Genomic DNA, 21,508 nt, shown 5'->3' with positions numbered 1-21,508 from the left:
AACAACATCTTCGAGGGAGGAGGAGTGGGGCAGGATTGAGTACAGGGAGAAGGCAAGTCATGAAGTTATACCAGAATCATCTGACCCAACAAGCAGCTCTGTTGCTGGGCTGGCCTTTCACAGTGGTCCAGAAGTGAGGCTGGGGGCCTGGGCCTTTGTAGTCCTGTACTGATCTGTTATTGGATGTTGACTGCCCTTGGGGGAGAGGCATAACCTTCAGGGAGGCAACTCTTCTAGACCAAGAACAATGTTCAGAGGGGACTGCAGCTGTGAGCCATCCACAGCCAACGCTCCTGGAAGCTGGGGACATAGTGCCTTGGTCTTGAAGGGTTATCTAGGTAGTGCACCACCACATTTCCCACGGCCAATAATTAAAAACTTAGTGCTTAACATTCACTGAATGCTAGAAGGAGGTCAATTAGTCAACAGTCAATTGGGTGGAAACCAGTTTTTTTAAATGACCAGTTCACCAAATTATGGAAGATTGCTAGATCAAAGAGTAGGTGTCTCTGTATTTAAAAGACGATGCCGGATTGGTTTCTCAAACAGGTGTATGGCTTGCACTATCTTGCTCTGCTGCCAGTATTTCAGTTAACTCTTTCACAGAGTTGGTATAAGGCAGCAGGGAATGTCCTAACCTCTGTTAGATTGGGGAATGCACACTCAATATAAATATCTTGAAGTTCAGTCCTCTAAAAGGCTACTATGTTGGCCAAATTAAACATCTATAGCATCTAGAGTTGATTTCCCTGATTTAAAAGGAATAGCTATCATGGAACAGAAAACTGCCTAGCCAAGTGAATGGAGACTTTTCCTATTTCACAACAAGGGACAGCAAGAATGAGTCACACAGTTACCTGTGGTGCTGGTATTGATTTGGGGCAGGATTAGAGATTGGAGAGTGTTGATCTTGTGAACAACCAGTATTTTATTTAAAAAAGTTTTCTTCCAAATCTATGGAGCAGATACATGTTATGGTAGAACAGACACTTTGTTTAAAGGCATTCGATTTATGCCGTGAGTAGTCTTGGATTAGAAAATTCTGTGTTAGAAACAGAGCTTTTCTGGCACTCCTTCCCATTGTCCTTTTAAAATGGAAAGTAACTTACCACACTCACTGAATGATTACTATATATTAAATACTATGTCAAGACTTGGAGTTCGGTAGTGAACTGGAGGCAAAGATCCTATATATAGAGTGCATGCTAAGTGGCTTCAGTCGTGTCCAACTCTTTGCAACCCCATGGACTATAGCCCACCAGGCTCCTCTGTCCATGGGGTTCTCTGGGCAAGAATACTGGAGTGGGTTGCCATGCTCTTCTCCAGGGGATCTTCCCAACCCACAGATTGAACCCGCATTTCTTATGTCTTTTCCATTACCACCAGTGCCACCTGGGAAACCCAGGTATATATAGAGGGATACATTAAAAAAATCACAACAAGAGAATAAAAGTAATTACAAGTAGGAATAGGTGTCATGAAGGAAACAGGCAAAACATTGAGAAACAGCATTGAAAAGTTAGCATGTCACATTTGCTAGGGAAGATGGGCAGAGCACATAAAATGCCAGGAAGACAGAGAATGGCTTGGAATAAGAACATAGGTTCTGGTGTGGTTGTTCAGTTTCTAAGTCATATCCAACTCTTTGCAGCCACATGGACTACAGTAATCCAGGCTTCCCTGTCCTTCACTATATCCCAGAGTTTGCTCAAATCATATCCATTGAGTTGGTGTTACCATCCAATCATCTCATCCTCTGTCACTGTCCTCTCCTTTTGCCTTCAATCTTTCCCATCAGGCTCTGGAGCCCATGTCAATTATGACTGACATCATTGACTGGCTTCATGAACTTGAACAAGCCTTTTAACAGCTTCCTGGCTGATTATCTTATTTGTAAAGTAGTGTTACCAGTGTATATCTACCTCAGAGACTCATGCATGTATGCTCAATTCTGTCTGACTCTTTGTGACCCCATGGACTGTAGCCTGCTGGGTTCCTCTGTCCATGGGATTTTCCAGGCAAGAATACTGGAGTGGGTTGCCATTTTGCCTTCTCTAGGGGATCTTCCTGACCCAGGGATTGAACCCACATCTCTGCATTGGCAGGCAGATTCTTTACTGCTGAGCCATCAGGGAAGACCCACAGATTCATGAGAATTAAATATTTCCAAATATAAAGAGCTTAGGATGCTGCCTGGCACATAGTAAGTATCCAGCAACTCAGCTTTCCTTATTATAATTGAGATTTGATTATATGAGTCACCAACCAAGAAGGAAATTGTAAAATGAAATGCAAAGCAAGACAACATTTGAGAGAGGCTGCATGTGTTTATTGTATAGGGATGGTGGTTTCTGCAGTCCTGTTTACCATTTTCCTCATGCTTTTTGCTATAGAATAATGAACTAAAATGTCTAGGACAAACAATGCTGTTTCAAGCCTCTGTGGTATTTCCTGAGCCTAGAGTACCTTCCTTGCCCCTTTTGTCTTATCTTCAACTCCCTGAGTTTTCTTTCAAATTCAGGTTCATCTAGCACCTCTCCAGGAAGCCATATCTGCCTCTCTTTCCCCCTATGTAGTCCATTACACCTTCTTCTGTATAAGGTCTGCACATTGCAGAGAGTGGAATTCTGTGAACCACCACTGTGTTCTGATCTCTTTCCATGGCCCTGTCTCATATGAAGTCACGAGCATCTCAAGGATGGTAACTCAATGTCACACTCATCTCTCCAGCTTCACAATTTAACACAGTGAGTAAGTAATGCATAGTGGTAGCTCAGACCGTAAAGAATCTGCCTGTCAATTCAGGAGATGCAGGTTTGATCCCTGGATCTGGAAGATCCCCTGGAGAAGGAAATGGCTACCCACTCCAGTATTCTTGCCTGGAGAATCCCATGGACAGAGGAGCCTGGTGGCTACCATCCATGGGGGTCTCAAAGAGTCAGAAATAACTTAGCGGCTTTCACTTCACAATGCACAGAAGGTTTTCAATAATTATCTGTTGAGTGAATGAGTGAATAAATGAATATTTTCATTAGCATCTTTCATAACTGTTTTTGGTTAACTTTCAGCAATTACAGATGAGTGAGTGAATTAGTACTGTGGTAAAGAGAGAAGGAGGCAATCAAATTGCCTATGAGAAATAGTAGTAGCTAATGCTGATTGCTAGCTTCTTATACATACTATGTTTAATCTCCTTAACAACCCTATTAGATAATTTTGATTATGATCCATGTTTTCAGAAGTGGCAAATGAGGCTTGAAGAAGTTAAGCTTTTGTTCTAGATAGTAAGCCAGTAAGTGGTCGAGCCAAACATTGCTCCCAAACTATTTCTTGCTTTATTACACTGTTTGAGATTTAGCTAGCTACAGTAACATTGTTTTAGAATCATGATATTTGAAATGTATTATGATAAATAAAATGATAGAAATACTAAAGTTTTTACGGTAAAATAAAGTGGAGAATTCATCTTCCTTTTCAGATGTACAATATACTGTAGCATGTTCAAAACTCCAAAATGTCCTATAATAAAGGACTTAATTGCTCTCTTGTTCATTTGCCAAGTTTGTCTGACTTCTTGTGAACTCATGGACTGCAGCATGCCAGGATCCTCTGTCCTTGGCTATCTCCTGGAGATAGCAAATTCATGAATTCTCAAATTCATGTCCATTGAGTTGGTGATGCTATCTATCCATCTTCTCTCTGCTTTCCTCTTCTCTTGACTTCAATCTTTCCTAGTATCAGGGTCTTTTCCAATGAGTTAGTTCTTCGCGTCAGACAGCCAAAGTATTGAAGCTTCAACATCTGTCCTTCCAATGAATATTAAGGGTTGATTTCCTTTAGGATCAACAGTTTGATCTCCTTGCAGTCCAAGGGACTCTCAAGAGTCTTCTCCAGCACCACAATTCAAAAGAATCAATTTTTTGGTGCTCAGTCTTCTTTATGATCCAACTCTCACATTCACACATGATTATTGGATAAACCATGGCTTTGACTATTCAGACCTTTGTTGGCAATGTCATGTCTGCTTTTTAATATGCTGTCTAGGTTTGTGTCATAGCCTTCCTTTCAAGGAGCAAGTGTCTTTTAATTTCATGGCTGCAGTCACCATCCACAGTGATTTTGGAGCCCAGGAAAATAAAATCTATCACTACTACCACTTTTCTCCTTCTATTTGCCATGAAGTGCCAGGACTGAATTCATGATCTTAGTTTTTTTAATGCTGAGTTTCTAGCCAACTTTTTCACTGTCCTCTTTCAGCCTGATCAAGAAGCTCTTTTAGTTCTTCACTTTCTGCCCTTAGAGTGCTATCATCTGAATATCTGAGGTTGTTGATAGTGGTTTCTTACACAGCTTCAGTTGATGACATTTTTTTCATGAGAACACTAAAAAGGGGTTCTGGTCACCAAGTCCACAGGTGTATCACCCACACATCCAACGACCCATTCTATGACCCTGGTGGGGTGTCTTACAATTTAACTTAATTCTGACACTACCCAAAGATAGCATCACTTTCCCTCACATTCCTCAAGGGTGCAGTCCTACAAATCTGACCTCCTTTCAGATACCAGTGGAAAGCATAGGTTATGATCTGCGTTTCTGAACAACTGGCTATAAATCAGAGATTCCTTATTTGGTTTAAATTAATCTCCCACAGTGGCTCAAAGAACTCAGATTTTACTTACTAGATCATCAGTTTATTATAAATAGATGTAACTCAGGAGCAGCCAGATAGAAGAGATGTGTGGGACAAGGCATGGGGAAGGGGTGTGGGACTTGCTGGCCTTCTCTAGGTGGACCCCCCTCCCACACTTCTATATGTGCACCAACCTATAAGCTCCTTTTGGGTTTTTAGGAGGAAATGACAACCCACTCCAGTATTCTTGACTGGGAAATCTCACAGACAGAGGAGCCTGTGGGCTACAGTCTATGGGGTTGCACAAAGTTGGACAGGACTTAGCTACTAAACAGCAACTGCATTATCTATGCACAATTGATTAAATCATTGGCCATTGGTGACTGATTCAACCTCCAGCCCCTCTCTCCTCCCTGGAAATCAGGGGGTGGGACTTAAAGTTCCACCCTCTATTCATTGGTTAGTTTCCCTTGGCAAGCAGCCCCCATCTTCAGGTGCTTTCCAGAAGTCACCTCATTAACATAAACATAGTAGTGGTGGGAAGGAGCTTCTTGTAAATAACAAGATAGGCATTTCACCTTCATAGCCCTGAAGCATTTTCAGGAATGGAGAACAAGAGACTAGATATAATGACAAAAGATGGCCCCATTGTTCTTATCACTCAGGAAATTCCAAAGATTTAGGGAGCTGTGAGAAAGGAAATGCAGACAAAGACTAGCTATGTATGAGAAATACATGATCAAAGTATGTATTTCTTATAAATCATAATATTGCAAATACCAACTGATTTGCAGCAAAGCTAGGATTCTGAGGAATATGCTTTGAGAAGTGCTCACTAGTCTATAGAAATAAAGCAGAAAGTAAGCTTTGGGTAAACTTTACTAAAGTCTCAGAGGATTATGTCTAAAGTATGCTGGAGTCTAAATTCTTCTAGAGTCAAGAATGTTCTTGCCAACTGGAATCCTTTAAATAAAAATAATGCAGGAATAAGGTCAGGCTGTATGCAAGGAGGAGATGACAACAACATAAACCCAATTTTTATATTTAGTGCTGTTTGCAGTGTATATGCAGAGATGCAAAGGATGCTTACCACATGATGTGATTGGTGACACTGATGATAGCTCACTTAAATTTTTAGTATTTATTAGTATCTCTTATTCTTTAAATTGGAAAGCTGGTGTATATCTCCACAAAGAACTATGTAATTTATCTTAGGATGCACATATGAGGGACAAATAACAGAAAGAGTTAACAATCGCTTAGAAAAATTCCATTAATGAAGAGAGTGAATCTGTGAAAGTTTTCTCCTTTGGAGACCTCCAAATTTCCTGATGAACCATCTTTTAATTGAGTATTACCACATAATGTCAGTACTTGTGTTCAGTTTTGTAATTGTGTTGGCACCAAGTACTACTACTTAGCCTTGAACTATTGAGGAGACACTAGGTGTGGTTTTCATATCTAGGTTATGCATTTTCACCAGTGTAGACCAAATTATGCAATGGCATACTGTACAAATGACGAGTTGAAAATGACTTGACAATAGAAAAATTATGTTGAAAATGGGTTGACGATAGAAAAATAATGGGAAGAATTTTGACATAATACAATTCTTGGTATTATAGGTATTTAGAAAGCCCTAAGACATGGGCCATGGCAGTCAATATCATTATATGTGTTTCACACAGTGCTTTTGTTTTCGTAAGTATTATGATTTTTATCATTTAATTATAAAGTTTACTTTGTTTAATAGTACTGTGAGAACTAACAAAATAAATTTGTACTTAGTTTTGTTTATGTACATTTAAATAACATTACAATGAAAAAAGCACCAAGAATCACATCTTCTCTGTAGTAATTGATTACTGTTTTCTAAATAGAAGATGGTGAATGACATAAATTCTGTAATTTGGAGATCCTCAACTGGGAGAATTTAGAAATATTTGGACGCATCACAGTTGTCACAAAGGCTAGGGTCTGCTACCATCAACCAGTCTATGATTTAGAGGACAGTGGCTAAATGCCCTGCAAGTGCACAGAATAGGCTTGAAAAACACAGATCTGTCATGTCAAAAATGTCAGTAGTGCTGTTGTTTAGCTTGCACCCCGCTTTGGTATCTGTATTGTTAGTGATAAATCTTAGCCCAGCTCTAGCAATTGCACTGGGCCATATAATCTATAAATAGTGATAAGGTTAATTTATATATCAGAACTTCAAAATGGAGACCACCCAAGTGGTCCTGTCCGCATCACAAATCTAAAGCCGAGTCAACCTGCACTTAACTAGAATCATCTGTCTAGGGAAACCTAGCATATACCAATCCCAATCTTCCAACTCAGTATTAGCTAGGTCACTTAACCCTAGAAAATACAACTTGCTAGCTCTGTAAGGAAATCCCAACCTCCTAGTCAGTCACACTGTTTCCATATTGCGACTTCTTTGATCGGCTGCTTCAGTCGTGTCCGATTCTTTACAACCTCCTGGACTGTAGCCCATCAGGCTCCTCTGTCCATGGAATTCTCCAGGCAAGAATACTGGAGTGAGTTACCATTTCCTTCTCCAGGGGATCTTCCCCACCCAGGGATCGAACCCGCATCTCTTATGTCTCTTGCACTGGTGGGTGGATTTATTACAACTAGCGCCACTTGGGAAGTCCATTGCATCTTCTAATGTTCTTTAAAACGAAGTATTAAAAAAAAGATTCCCCTGGAAGTCCAGTGGTTAAGACTCTGTGCTTTCATAGCAGGGGACATAAGTTCGAACCCTGGTCAGGGAACCAAGATTTCACATGCCACACAGTGTGGCCAAAAATTTAGGGGGAAAAATGGTTCTTCCCCCAAATCCCCCTGAAACAGTATTCTACTGCTTGTGAGGTATTGTACTTCCAAAATCCTGGGATTGTTTTCCCTTGAATAAAGGACATCACATCTATTACTCATTAACACTATTTTTGTCTTTTGACAATATGTGTGCCAATCTGCCTCCTTCCTGTAATATTCTCCCATTCCCTTTTCCTCTTCATTCGCAATTATTTGTTTCCCCAGCTCCTTATATAAAGGATCTGAGTGTGTTGTTGTATATGTTTGTGCAGGCACCTGATTGACTAAGCAGTTGCTTAAGTTGGACTGGAATTTTTCAGTTTATATCTCTATGGCTATATTTCATTCTTTTATACATAGGTCTTTGTGTCATGATTTGTATATAATTGTCATGATTGGGCTTCCCTAGTGGCTCAGACAGTAAAGAATCTGCCTGCAATGCAGGAGACCCGGGTTCAATCCCTGGGTTGAGAAGATCCCCTGGAGAAGGAAATGGCAACCCACTCCAGTATTCTTGCCTGGAGAATTCCATGAACTGTATAGTCCATGGGGTTGCAAAGAGCTGGACACAAATGAAGCAACTTAGCCTGACTTAGCCTGTCATGGTTTATCTGATAGATTATAACATTTTTCAATCCTTCACAGCACACAGCCCAAGGTCATTTTTTCTCCAATTTTATTTCCACATAGTACAAATTTCCTAATCTTTCTTTGCCTCAATTATATCATCTATAAAATGGAGAAGGGCACCGGCTTTGGGTCCGGTAAGGAGGTTCAAGAGGAAGGGGATGTGTGTATGCCTGTAGCTGATTCATGTTGATGTATGGCAGAAACCATCACTATATTGTAAAGTAATTATCCTCCAATTAAAAATAAAATTTTAAAAAATGGAAAAGGGCCCATACCTCTAAGTTTGTTGTAAGGGTTAAGTGAGAAGTGAGTGAGTGCATAGTTTAGGTCAGTGACTACCACATGATAAGTGGTTAATAAGATTTAGCTATATAAAGCTGTATGTATTTTTTACAGTGAACACATTTGGATTTTGATAGTCTCAGTCACCAAAAAATAATAATAATAATAACTGACATTTTAAAGTGGAACAGGAAAATAGAACTATTGCTACAGTAGAAGAAAGGGAAGTACAGAAATATCACCAGTGTCCAATATTGGACACTTCCATTCTGGAGGGTAATAAGAGTTAAGCAATGGGAAGAAAACAGAGCTAACCATCTTTGAAACACCTTTTTACATTTATTTATCATTTAAGAGTTGGATAAAGTGTGATGAGAGACTATTTTGAAATAAGGCTAAATTTTATAAATACAGAAATAAAGCACATTTGTTTTCTCAAAATCAAGATAAAAATTTGTGTAAACAGCCACGACAATGTGAAGAGTAGCATGTCAACAGCAAGCGTACTTTTGGACTTTCCTACTCAGTGGCAGCTTCTTTGGCTAAGAAAATATTCAGATCTTTTAAAGGCATGTTTTCCCCTCTTCCACAAATGTATCAGAATGTAGGAGAAGAATTGTGTTATTCTTGGTTTAAGAGGCTGCTTAGCTCATTAAGGCATACTTTAAATTTATAAAGGTTGGTAGTACTTACACATCAAAGGAGACAGAATGCTCACTTTCTTGGTTTATAAAGTCAGTTCAGTTCAGTCGCTCAGTCATGCCCCACTCTTTGTGACCCCATGAACCGCAGCACGCCAGGCCTCCCTGTCCATCACCAACTCCTGGAGTTTACCCAAACTCATGTCCATTGAGTCGGTGATGCCACCTAACCATCTCACCCTCTGTCATCCCCTTCTCCTCTGGCCTTCAATCGTTCCCAACATCAGGGTCTTTTCCAATGAGTCAGCTCTTCGCATCAGCTGGCCAAAATATTGGAGTTTCAGCTTCAATGTCAATCCTTCCAATGAACACCTAAGACTGATCTCCTTTAGGATGGACTGGTTAGATATCCTTTCAGTCCAAGGGACTCTCAAGAGTCTTCTTTAACACCACAGTTCAAAAACATCAATTCTTCGGTGCTCAGCTTTCTTTATACTCTCTCACATCCATACATTACTACTGGAAAAACCATAGCCTTGATATGATGGACTCTGTTGACAAAGTAATGTCTCTGCTTTTTAATATGCTATCTAGGTTGGTCATAACTTTCCTTCCAAGGAGTAAGCATCTTTTAATTTCATACCTGCAGTCACCATCTGCAGTGATTTTGGAGCCCCAAAAAAGTAAAGTCAGCCACTGTTTCCACTGTTTCCCCATCTATTTGCCATGAAGTGATGGGACCAGATGCCATGATCTTAGTTTTCTGAATATTGAGCTTTAAGCCAACTTTTTCACTCTCCTCTTTCACTTTCATCAAGAGGCTTTTTAGTTCTTCTTCACTTTCTGCCATAAGGGTGGTGTCATCTGCATATCTGAGGTTATTGATATTTCTCCCGCAATCTTGATTCCCACTAGTGCTTCATCCAGCCCAGCATTTCTCATGATGTACTCTGCATATATAAGTTAATTAAGCAGGGTGACAATATACAGCCTTGAAGTACTCTTTTTCCTATTTGGAACCAGTCTGTTGTTCCATGTCCAGTTCTAATTGTTGTTTCCTGTCCTGCATACAGGTTTCTCAAGTGGCAGGTTGGGCAGTTTAGTATTCCCATCTCTTTCAGAATTTTCCACAGTTTATTGTGATCCACATAGTCAAAGGTTTTGGCATAGTCAATAAAGCAGAAATAGATGTTTTTTTGTAACTCTCTCGCTTTTTCAATGATCCAATAAATGTTGGCAATTTGATCTCTGGTTTCTCTGACTTTTCTAAAACCAGCTTAAACATATGGAAGTCCACATTTCACATATCATTGAAGCATGGCTTGGAGAATTTTGAGCATTACTTTAGTAGCACGTGAAATGAGTGCAATTGTGTGGTAGTTTGAGCATTCTTTGGCATTGCCTTTTTAGGGATTGGAATGAAAACTGACCTTTTCCTGTCCTGTGGCCACTGCTGAGTTTTCCAAATTTGCTGACATATTAAGTGCAGTACTTTCACAGCATCAACTTTTAGGATTTGAAATAGCTCAACTGGAATTCCATCATCTCCACTTGCTTTGTTTGTAGTGATGCTTCCTAAGGCCCACTTGACTTCACATTCCAGGATGTCTGGCTCTAGGTGAGTGATCACACCATCATGATTATCTGGGTCATGAAGATCTTTTTTGTATAGTTCTTCTGTGTATTCTTGCCACCTCTTCTTAATATCTTCTGCTTCTGTTAGGTCCATACCATTTCTGTCCTTTATTGAGCCCATCTTTGCATGAAATGTTCCCTTGGTATCTCTAATTTTCTTGAAGAGATCTCTAGTCTTTCCCATTCTGTTGTTTTCCTCTATTTCTTTGCATTGATCGCTGAGGAAGGCTTTCTTATCTCTCTCTGCTATTCTTTGGAACTCTGCATTCAAATGGGTATATCTTTCCTTTTTGCTTCTCTTCTTTTCACAGCTATTTTTAAGGTCTCCTCAGACAGCCATTTTGCTTTTTTGCATTTCTTTTTCTTGGGGATGGTCTTGATTCCTGCCTCCTGTACAATGTCATGAACCTCCATCCATAGTTCATCAGGCACTCTGTCTATCAGATCTAGTCCCTTAAATCTATTTCTCACTTCCACTGTATAATCATAAGGGATTTGATTTAGTTCACACCTGAATGGTCTAGTGGTTTTACCCACTTTCTTCAATTTAAGTCTGAATTTGGCAATAAGGAATTCATGAGCTGCGCCACAGTCAGCTCCTGATCCTCCTTTCACTGAATTCCTTTTGCCTCGGGAATGTTGAACCTAGTTCTGAGCTTCAGTACATCATGATGCCTGGCTTATTATCTTTGATTCAACATTGTCATTAAGGAATATCATCTCTTTAGATTAACTAGAACCCTTCAAAAAGATTTACTGTCCCTTGTATGGGTTTTCTCCTTTGATGGGAAGGCAAATAAGATAAGGCAAGAAGGAAAAGAGATTCCTACATAAAACAATACCTTAGCTTCCCCCCCCCCCATTTCCATTTTTCTCTGAGATGTATTTACAGTTTGTATTTCTGGAAAGCCTTTTTCATTACATGATACATAAACTTGAAGAATGTGTAGTGATAGCCATACTGTTTGTGGTTGGTTTACTCTTTATCCTTATGTTTTCTTGCCCTTGGCAAGAAATAAAAAGTGATTTTGCAGTTTTTTCTCACTGCCCTCTTATGAGCATAAAAAAGTACTTGTTCTTAATATTTTTCATAGATCTTTTAGTAATGCAGTTGTCAAACAAAGCCTTTGCTCTCTAGGTTGTTGGTTTTTATTGTCCCAACCAGAAGGAGGGTGATTTCAATAACTCAACAGCATATTAGGATTGAAGCAAAAAGGATCTTAGCATGTTTTCCAGTGTGCATTTTACATAAAACAATGCCAAATGGATGTAAGCCTTGATCAACTTCTGATGTTTTCCTTGTCCGCCAAAGCTTTTGTCAGAGTTCTTCAGGAGTTAAAAAAGAATCTAGGCACAGAGACTGTCATCTGCTCTTGCCCATAGAACAGGCAGCCTGAAGCAAATGCCAAGAGTTTTATTGGGTTTTTTTCTCGATTTGTTATTGCAGCTGGTCTCATTCATTGCACTATGTGGCAGCTGATGCAGACAGATAGAGTGAGGTGATTGAAACATCTAGGTTCCAAATGGCAAAGTGGGAGGCTGTCCGAAAGCATTTTATGTGTTTGTGTTTGTTTCCTGGAGTTTAATGAACACAAAAGGCAGCAAGGATTGACATAAAGCAGGCTGCAGTAATGGCTGCAGGAAATGCTTCCTGCACTTGACTGTTTTATTAGTGCCAAGTGGAAGGAACACCAGAGAGAGAATGCCTATCTTTCCAACAAGTTGAAATATAATTATCAGAGCTCCTTCTGCTGCTATATGTTTCCTTGTACTATATTGAACTCTGCTTGGGTCCTCATCTTTGTTGATGAGATTATAATTCATAGTCATTCACTGTTATTCAAACTTTGCAATTCAGTGGTTACCCCCCACCTCAGACTAGGGGATGCCCCAAACAGGAGGAGGCTGAGTAGTCTCTGTAGCATAGTCAAGAATATATCAGAGTTACACTATAGATGATCTAATTGCCTCTGTATATTGGAGTAGGGTTAGAAGTGATGTACAAAAACTGAAGCCCAGGAGAAAATGGACGCAATGGCCACTTACCTGCACAGGTGAGGGTGGACACCCAGTGGTTACATTCTTGATTGCAAGTGTGTGTGGCGGACCACGTGAAAATTCTCCGGATACAATTGGCATGTGTTTCCAGTGATTAATTCAAATTTTACTCAAATACCTCTGTGGTAAGAAGGACTGTATTGATCATATTGCCTATAATCCTGGAGAAGTTGGAGAAGGTGAAGACTAGGCCAACCAAAAACCTATTCTTGAGGATTATTACAAAATGCACTAACTCCCCCCAACAACCTCCCTATATATTATAAATATAAATATATTATAAATATATAAATATTATAAGAGTATAAATAGTGATGGCAGAACAGTCCCCAGCAATGAGCAAGCAGGAGATTAAGAGCAGGGTAGCAAGAACCTACTACTTACAAAATGGTAGGAGTGGACATCACTAACTTTTTGTGGGCTTATCTCTAAGTGGTTATTTTTTAAAATGCTCCAGGAAAATCAAAGCAGACACTTGGGGCACTAAACCTAAACTCAGATCTTATCTAAAAATTCAGACTTCGGTTGTGAGCAGGGTTGTCATACTGTCAAATGCCTAAGGAGCATCTCAAAATAGCTGTTTTCTCATCAATCAACCAACTTGCTGTTAGCAATCATGTCACAGTGTATTGTTGTTCAATCGCTCATTTGTGTCTGACTCTTCATGACCCCATGGACTGCAGCACTCCAGGCTTCTCTGTTGTTCACCAGCTCCTGGATCTTGCTCAAACTTGCATCCACTGAGTCAGTGATGATATCCAAAGTCTCGTCCCCTGTCATCTGCTTCTCATCCTGCCTTCAATTTTTCCCAGCATCAGGGTCTTCTCCAGTGAGTCAGCTCTTTGCATCAGGTGGCCAAAATATTGGAGCTTCAGCTTCAGCATCAGTCCTTCCAATGAATATTCAGGGCTGATTTTCTTTAGGATTGACTGGTTGGATCTCCTTGCAGTCCAAGTACTCTCAAGAGTCTTCTCCAACACCACAGTTCAAAAGCATCAATTCTTCGGTGCTCAGTCTTCTTATGGTCCAACTCTCACATCGATTCATGACTATTGGAAAAACTATAGATTTGACTAAATGGACCTTTGTCAGCAAAGGCATACCTCTACTTTTTAATATGCTGTCTATGTTGGTCATGGTTTTTCTTCCAAGGACCAAGTGACTTTTAATTTCATGGCTGCAGTCACTATCTGCAGTGATTTTGGAGCTCAAGAAAATAAAGTCTTTCACTGTTTCCATTGTTTGCCCTTCTATTTGCCATGGAGTGAGGGGACCAGATGCCATGATCTTAGTTTTTCTGTGTTGAGTTTTAAGTCAGCTTTCTCACTCTCCTCTTTCACCTTCATGAAGAGGTTCTTTAGTTCCCTTCACTTTCTGCTATAATGGTGGTATCATCTGTGTATTTGAGGTTATTGATATTTCTCCCAACAATCTTGATTTCAGTTTGTGCTTCATCCAGCATGGCATTTTGCATGATGTAATCTGCATAAAGTTAAATAAGCAGAGTGACAATATACAGCTTTGACATACTCCTTTCCCGACTTGAATGAATCTGTTAATCCATATCTTGTTCTAACTGTTGCTTCTTGACCTGCATACAGGTTTCTCAGGAGGCAGGTAAGGTGGTCTGGTATTCCCATCTCTTTAAGAATTTTCCACAGTTTGCTGTGATCCACACAGTCAAAGGCTTTAGCATAGTCAATGAAGCAGAAGTAGATGTTTTTGTCAGTTCACATACTGTTGAAGCCTAGCTTGGAGAATTTTGAGCATTACTTTGCTAGCATGTGAAATGAGTGCAATTGTGTGGTAGTTTGAACATTCTTTGGGATTGGAATGAAAACTGACCTTTTCCAGTCCTGTGGCCACTGCTGTGTTTTCCAAATTTGCTGGGCATGTTGAGTGTAGCACTTTAACAGCATCATCTTTTAGGATTTGAAAAAGCTCAGCTGGAATTCCATCACCTCCACTAGTTTTGTTCGTAGTGATGCTTCCTAAGGCCCACTTGACTTCACATTCCAGGATGTCTGGCTCTAGGTGTGTGATCACACCATCGTGGTTATCTGGGTCATTAGACTTTATGGTATAATTCTTCTGTGTTTTCTTGCCACCTCTCCTTAATATCTTCTGCTTCTTTGAAGTGGAAGTGAAGTCACTCAGTCGTGTATGACTCTTTGCGACCCCCTGGACTGCAGCCTACCAGGCTCCTATGTCCATGGGATTTTCCAGGCAAGTGTACTGGTGTGGGTTGCCATTTACTTCTCCAAGAGATCTTCCCCACCCAGTGATTGAATGTGTGTCTCCTGCATTGTAGGCAGACACTTTACCATCTGAGCCACCAGGGAAATCCCACTTCTTACCACCTCTTCTTAATATCTTCTGCTTCTTTTAGGTGCATAATATTTCTGTTCTTTATTGTGCCCATCTTTGCATTAAATGTTCTCTTGGTATCTCTAATTTTCTTGAGGAAATCTCTTTAGTCTTTCCCATTCTATTGTTTTCCTCTATCTCTTTTCATTGATCACTTAGGAAGGCTTTCTTATCTCTCCTTGCTATTCTTTGGAACTCTGCATTCAGATGGATATATCTTTCCTTTTCTCATTTGCCTTTCACTTCTCTTATTTTCTCAGCTATTTGTAAGGCCTCCTCAGACAGCAATTTTGCCTTTTTGTATTTCTTTTCTTGGGAATAGTTTTGATCACCACCTTTGTACAATGTCACGAACCTCCGTTCCATAGTTCTTCAGGCACTCTGTCTATCAGATCTCATCCCTTGAATCTATTTTCACTTCTGCTGTAAAATTATAAGGGATTTGATTTATGTCATACATGAATACCCTAGTGGTTTTCTCTACTTTCTTCATTTTAAGTTGGGATTTTGTAATGAGTTCATGATCTGAGCTACAGTCAACTCCCAGTCTTGTTTTTGCTGACTGTATACAGTTTTTCCATCTTCAGCTGCAAAGAATATAATAATCTGATTTTGGTATTGACCATCTGGTGACGTCCATGTGTAGAGTCATCTCTTGGGTTGTTGGAAGAGGGTGTTTGCTAGGACCAGTGTGTTCTCTTGATAAAATTGTTAATCTTTGCCCCACTTCATTTTGTACTCCAAGGCCAAACTTGCCTGTACTCCAGGTATCTCTTGACTTCCTACTTTTGCATTCCAGTCCCCTATGATGAAAAGACATCTTTTTTGGTGTTAGTTCTAGAAGGTCTTGTAGGTCTTCATAGAACTGTTCAACTTCAGCTTCTTTGGCATTAGTGGTTGGGCATAGACTTGATTACTGTGATATTGAATGGTTTGCCTTGGAAATGAGCAGAGATCATTCTGTCATTTTTGAGGATCTATAGGATATCAAATATCCTCACAGTGTATAGGATATCAAATAATCACATTGTAAACCTTAAATATATGCAATTTTATATGTTTATATGCTTATATATTATAATATGTAATACAAATGTTTATGTTATTATATATTTGTATACTTATACAGATTATAATGTATTTATATACTTACATATCTCAATAAAATCAGAAAGTAGTTTCAATTCATGTTGTAGTGATTTTTAACTTTAAAGTGAAAAATAATGGTGAATTATGTCAACTGTAACCTGTCTATAATTTCAGAAATAATTTTACAGAATATTTTATTTTGATTTTCTCCTAGAAGTTACTGAACCTCTTTTGTGCTTCAATATACAGAATACTTCATTTAATCCTATAAAGCAGTCACTTTTGTTTAGATTCAGAGATCTTCAAAACTTGTTTACATATTTTTCAGGTTTCTTTCTTGCATATTAATCTCTACATGAACATATGAATTCCTGGGTGCTGGTTGGATCTCTCTGATTGATCGATATTTTCCTCAGTAGAACCAAATGCACCAAGAACAGTGAGTCATCAGAACAGAGATAGCCAAATGAGACCTGTTTGAACCATGTTTTAGGGCCTCTTATCTGTGTTTCAGGTGATTTTGCTTTTTCCTATTTTTGATATTAAGGCTCTACATATTTTTTGAAAAAAATTAAGCTAATAATTAATTAAAATTCATAATGTCTCTTATCTCCAGAAATGTAGCAAGGGGGACTGAAGCCTGCTCTTAGTAGTAGTTGCATTTACCCTTGTCTGGACTTCTAGGATATTGTTTTTGATCAAACCTTATTAATGTGCAGGCTGAGTTATCTCAGGTATCAAGATCAAAGGCTCAAAAGAATAAAAACTCAGGCAATCACTGCAAGTTCATTTGGAGTAAATTGCTTTATACATCATTTTATTTGCACCATTTTAATCCTCAGAGTTACATTGTACAGAGCTGTCTAGTTTGGCCAAGATATTTCAAAGCTCAATATTTGAGGAATGAGCTCATGAATCTGTGTTATTTTTGTTGTACCCTGAGATTGGCTATAAAGAGCTTAGTAGATTTTTTTTAATCACTTATTTTTTTGTGGAAACAAGTGTCAGTTTAGCCTATAGAGTAAACCGAATCCATGGCTTATGACTTGGTGGATTTGATTAAAGGTTGTGCAAATTTATCTGAAGGGTCAGCCTGGCAATAACTCACTTTCCAGGTGGTATTTGAGAAATTTAAATTACTTATAAATTATACCATGCCTATTTCTAAAAGGATTATGATACAGTATAAAAATATTTCTTGAGAAGTACCATTAAAATGCAAAAAAAAAATGAGTACACACAAATACAAATTAATGTACATATGAGACCCTATTTTAAAGAAGGGAGAGAGAATCAGGTTGGAATCTGGAATGAATGATGTATAGAAACTGAGCAAAATCAATTTAGCAGCCCAAACAAGAAGCTGGATCTACTGGACAATATTGTGTGATTTTCTGATGAAAAGAAGTAAACAATTTCAGCTACCCAAATAGCAGTTTTCTTGACATTGAATTCTAAGAAGGACATATGAGGGGACACTTATCTTCAGCTTCAGTTTTTAATCAACATAGCAACCCTCCTCAGATAGATTTTTCTCAAATGAATTCTCCAGGAATGCTAAATGCTGTATCAAATGAGGTTTTAGGTGGGTCATTCTGTGGAAAACAAGGCAAACTTGTCCAGGTGCAAATACCACTGATGGAACAATATGAGCCCAGAGCTTAGAGTATCTGGAGGAAGGCATCTATAACATCTTCTAGAACTTTCTTTCAAATTTGAGCCCTGGGCTGGGCTTAGTTGGGATAGTAGACTGTAGTGACAATGTGGACTCTGTGTTTGGCTTCTCACATCCTGACAGATGGGTTCCCAGAGGAAGCATCTGGACAGCAGGTATTCTAAAAGACCTAGAAATTCAAGACTTAATAGGCTTGACTTTTTTATGAGTCAGTCGGAAGGCACATAGAGTGGCATCCATGGTCCTCTATTGGTTGAAGGCATGCCAGGCTAGTGCAGATTCAAGGAGAGGGGGAACAGCACTCTACTCTTGAATAAAAGAGTCTCTAATAAGCTGTGGTAATGTTTAAATACTACCTTAGTCATACTGTGTTCAAAGAACTTGTTTCTATGTGCTGTTAAATCGCGTGGCTTGTATGTACCTCATTTGTTTCCCCATACCTTTATTTGTAACAATTTTTATTTTTTGCTTTAACTATATCTTATAAAAGCAGAGTATTGGGATTTTTTATTTATTTAACATTAGAGACATTTTGTATATGACTGTTTCTGAGCTACAACAACAAAATTAAATGATTATAGCAGGTGCCATATGACCCATAAGGCTATAACTATTTAATAATTGATCATTTACAGAAAAAGTTTTCTGATCCTTCTAACTCAAACTCCATTGTCAAAATTGCACGTATCCAAATAATAATATTCATAGTTAAATTTCCTCATTTAGGACAGACACACCCGAGATCTCTCAGAGCATTTAGTTGTTTCTTTAGTCGTTCTGGCCACAGCAGTTCCTCGTCCTCTGTTTGTATTTAATGATGCTGAAATTTTTAAAGAATAAAAAACACTTGTAGAATATCTTACTGTAAATTTATCTGATATCCACCCGTTTCACCCTAGATAATATACATGTTTCAATGCTGTTCTCTCGAAACATCCCACCCTCGCCTTCTCCCACAGAGTCCAAAATTCTGTTCTGTACATCTGTGTCTCTTTTTCTGTTTTGCATATAGGGTTATCATTACCATCTTTCTAAATTCCATATATATGCGTTAGTATGTAAATCCATGGCTGATTCATGTCAATGTATGACAAAAACCCATGGCTAATTCATTTCAATGTATAACAAAAACTACTGTAATGATGTAAAGTAATTAGCCTCCAACTAATAAAAATTAAAAAAAAGAAAAAAAAAACACTACAATATTGTAAAGTAACTAGCCTCCAACTAAGAAAAATAAATGGAAGAAAGAAAAAATAAAAAAAATTATCTGATATCACCTCATGATAGATTTAGGTTAAACATTTTGGGCAGGATTATCACTGAAAAAATTCCGTGTTCTTCTTATTGCACCCTGTCAGTAGGTATAGTAGATGTCAACTTTTCTTTTGTTAGTGATAATCATCTTAATCACTTAGTTAAGTTGGTATTTAAGTTCTTCCAACATGAAGTCACTCTTTTGCCATATTAACATATAATTTTTGGAGGAAAAGCTATATAAATATCTTGTTCTGCATGAATTATCATTATGGCTAAAAAGAGTGATTTTAAAGTTCTATATGCATATTTTAATATCTTGTAGGATAATGAAGTCCAGGCCTGTGTACACAAAGTGCAGGAGGAATGTTTAAGGTCAATACTCAGTAGAAGCCAGGACTCACACAGAATGCTGAGCCTTATCTTCAGTGCCTTTTTGAGTGTGAATAATGGATGTGATATTGAAAACAGGGAATGTTGTGTGGTTGACAGAATCTTTATGGAGTAGGGTACTATAGGAGTGCTCAGAATAAGTTGTGAATAATATTCTTGCAGAAAATGCAGTATAGAGATTCAAATGCAATACTATAATATGAATAGGAAACTTCCATCAATTAAAAATGGTTCAATATAAGACATGACTGTCTACAGGCCAGAAAGAAAACACACCACAACATATAGGTTTGGGTAACTGATTTGCAGTGGTGGTCCTCAGCCAAATATTTCACTTATGTGACTGTGAAAAACCAGTGCATTGGGCTGAACTAAGACATGGTTTCCCTACCCTTAGTTAAAAGCAATCACTCAGGCTGCCACTGTCAAAATTACTTTTTTCAAGTAGTGGGAGCTGACATACTAAGTGTATGAAACTTCTGATTTGACTCAAGATAAAGTAAAAATGAAGGTCATATCATAGTTCTCAAAGTCAGACTTGGTTCGGGAAGTAATTAGAACAAGAGAGATTAAGGAAACAAGAAGCAACATTTTCTTCCAAGTGTTATTGACTTAGCATTGATGGATGTTTTCATTCTGTCCACTCTCTGACTTGAAAAAGAGGAAGAATTGAAAGGCCAGTTTGGAGTATACTCATTTTCAATTTCTGTTCAGTATTGGTTTGGAATAGAGCAAATAGTGAAATGATAATGGTATGGACAAGAAGGGAAGCAAATGTTTTTCTAGATGGTACGAGGGGAATTTCCCAATATGGCAGAAAGGAAGTAGTAGGAAAGAAATCTCACAGCATGTTTTATGTGGTTGAAGTGTCAGTCTCTTGGTCTCCCCATTTAGATATTTACATAAAACATTACAAATAGTCTTGTAAGTACTGGTTTTTAGGCAATGCTATGTGTCATTTAAGAAAATTTATTTTTATAATATGTCGGGAAGGTTTAGTTTTATGGTAGTGATAATAGAATAAGTTGGCTTCAGTTATAGTATCCTAAAAAGGCATTTAATAATCATATGGGGACATATGTATAGCTGAGGCTGATTCATGTTGATGTTTGGGAAGAAAACAACAGAATTCTGTAAAGCAATTATCCTTCAATTAAAAAATATATAGATTTTAAAAATCATACTCATAATGTACAAATACAAGACCTCTAAAAGAACAAAGATTAAGTGAATGAAAAAAGTGTTGAACCTTACCATATCTTGGCATACACATATGATGATAAATGCTAATGTTTGCCAAATTGTTATTCATATTCAACTGAATCCAATGTGAACTTATTTATAGATCTGTACACTCAATTGTACTGGTCATAGCAAACACCCTCTTCCAACAACACAAGAGAAGACTCTACACATGGACATCACCAAATGGTCAATACCGAAATCAGATTGATTATATTCTTTGCAGCCAAAGATGGAGAAGCTCTATACAGTCAGCAAAAACAAGACTGGGAGCTGACTGTGGCTCAGATCATGAACTCCTTATTGCCAAATTCAGACTTAAACTGAAGAGAGTAGGGATAACCACTAGACCATTCAGGTATGACCTAAATCAAATCCCTTATGAATACACAATAGAAGTGAGAAATAGATTTAAGGGACTAGATCTGATAGACAGACAGCCTGATGAACTATGGATGGAGGTTCATGATATTGTACAGGAGACAGGGATCAAGACCATTCCCATGGAAAAGAAATGCAAAAAGGCAAAATGGTTGTCTGAGGAGGCCTTACAAATAGCTGTGAAATGAAGAGAAGCTAAAAGCAAAGGAGAAAAGGAAAGATATTCCCATTTGAATGCAGAGTTCCAAAGAATAGCAAGGAGAGATAAGAAAGCCTTCCTCAGTCGATCAATGCAAAGAAATAGAGGAAAACAACAGAATGGAAATGACTAGAGATCTCTTCAATAAAATTAGAGATACAAAGGGAACATTTCATGCAAAAATGGGCTCAATAAAGGACAGAAAT

The sequence above is a fragment of the Odocoileus virginianus genome, unplaced genomic scaffold (assembly GCF_023699985.2).
Source record: "Odocoileus virginianus isolate 20LAN1187 ecotype Illinois unplaced genomic scaffold, Ovbor_1.2 Unplaced_Scaffold_7, whole genome shotgun sequence".
Lineage (NCBI taxonomy): Eukaryota > Metazoa > Chordata > Mammalia > Artiodactyla > Cervidae > Odocoileus > Odocoileus virginianus.
This window is presented reverse-complemented; position numbering follows the sequence as displayed.